The sequence below is a fragment of the Manis pentadactyla genome, chromosome 9 (assembly GCF_030020395.1).
Source record: "Manis pentadactyla isolate mManPen7 chromosome 9, mManPen7.hap1, whole genome shotgun sequence".
NCBI lineage: Eukaryota > Metazoa > Chordata > Mammalia > Pholidota > Manidae > Manis > Manis pentadactyla.
This window is the reverse complement of record NC_080027.1, coordinates 121,347,698-121,349,696: the sequence shown is the minus strand read 5'-3', so window position 1 is coordinate 121,349,696 and position 1,999 is coordinate 121,347,698.

The window sequence follows — 1,999 nt, the reverse complement described above, 5'->3', positions numbered from 1 at the left end:
AATCCCTCATGGGTGTTGGGAGTATTATACATGTCCTCTGTCCGAGGATGTCAGAAGAGGAAGGACCTTAGACATTACCTAATACATGCTTCTCATTTTACACATAAGCAAACTGCGGCCCAAAGAAGAAAATGACTTTCCCAAGCACTACAGATGGTTAACGGCAAAGATGGAATCTGATCCCATATTCTTTGCATTATTATTCTCAAATCGGTACCTAATTCCTTGACTCAGATGAGTATTAAATCACCCTGCATTCGAATGGGCAGCACCAGCAAGTGGGGGAGTTGTCTGAGATGTGTATGGCCTGTGGGGTTCTAGTCATGAGAAGTCTGTGAAAATAAGTTCCCATCCCTAAAACAATTATGAATCTATTATACACTCATAGGGTGTGTAGCCCTGTGATTAGGAGCTGGAGATGGGGGGGGTGAAGGTTGCTTAGATATTTTTGTCTTAGGGAAATATTTCAAGCCTTAGAGCATTTGTAGACAGAAAAAGGGTTTCTATGAATTTTGTCTCAGACATGACTTGCAGTGATGTTAAAAGGCATAGGATGGCATGCCCTCCCCCTACAGTTCTTCTAAAGCACCATCTCCTTCAAGAAGGCAGAAAGGTGAATATTTCCCTTCATCTTGCCTATTCTGATCTTTATCTCTAAAATGCACCCAGTTCTAAATCCTCAACACACTCCACGTGGCTTTGATGTGTGTTGTAGATGCACGTCGGCATTTCATCTAAGGAGCCAGGTGCCCCCTTCATCCTGGATTCCCACCGCTTCACTGTGACTGTCATTTACATGCAGCCTTAGGCCATAAACTCTCTGGGGATAGACAGATGCACAGATACGTGCCTAGTGTGACCCTGGCCTCCCTGATTGAGCTGTTCCTCAAACTATTTGGACTCAGGACCCCTTTCTGGTCCTAAAAATTGTTGAAGACCCCAAAGAGCTTTTACTTATGTGGGTTAGATCTATCAATATTTATTATATTCAAAACTAAAACAGGAACTTAAAAAAATCTATTTATGGCATTTAAAAGCCATAATAATAATAAAAAGACCCATTACATGTTAACATAACTAACATATTTCTTAATGAGAAGTCACTTTATTTTCTAAGTCAGAACACATTTAGTGAACAGAGTGGCATTGTTTGACATTTGATCCAAATCTCTTCAATATCTGATTTAATAGAAGAACTTGCATTCTTATATCTGCCTGTATATCCAGTCTGTTGGAATATCTTGTTTTGGTGGAAATAGAGAAGGAAAATGCAGCCTCACATAGATCTATAGTTGTAAAAGGGAGGACCCCCCTGGGGTCCTTGGACCACGCTTGCAAACTGCTGGCTTAATCTACGTTTGGTCTCAGAGGAAGGGGTAGGAGATATACCCTCAGGACAGCTGGTCTGGATAGACAAGGGAGATGCCTGCTGCCTCACCGCTGTCTCCCTTATTCAGAGTTTCCAAATAGCCAGTGAGTCCTTGAGCGTGGTGGCTCCTGTGAGCATCGCGTATGTCATGGAAGCCAAAGTACCTCACACACAGTGTTTGTGGTTTCAAGTCAGAACCCATAGGAGTTTTGGGGCTGATCTGCAGGGCCCTACCTATTACTGTAAGTCCCCTTCTCCAAGGGGCCCAGGCTTAGGACCAGGTTGTAGTCCCAGGGCTCAGGACTTCTTTGGGGTTTTACTTTCTACTTCCACTTTTACTTCTTTTCCATCTTTGTCCCTCTCTTTCCTTCAGTTCTGAGGAGCAGTGAAAAAGCCCTGCTTTCTCATCAGTTAGCCTTTCACTTTCTCAGTTTTCCAAACAACCTTGAAAATAAAACCAGACATTTCCCAGTCCCACTGGACAGGATTTGTCCAGTGAAATCAATGCAATTTGTTTTCCACTCTCTTCTCATCCCGTGGGAAGTTGTGTGGCGTTCGCGATCAGTGGGTTGTTATTGATCTGACTGATTAGAAATCACTTTGATAAGACAGGCACTCATTTAGGAACTG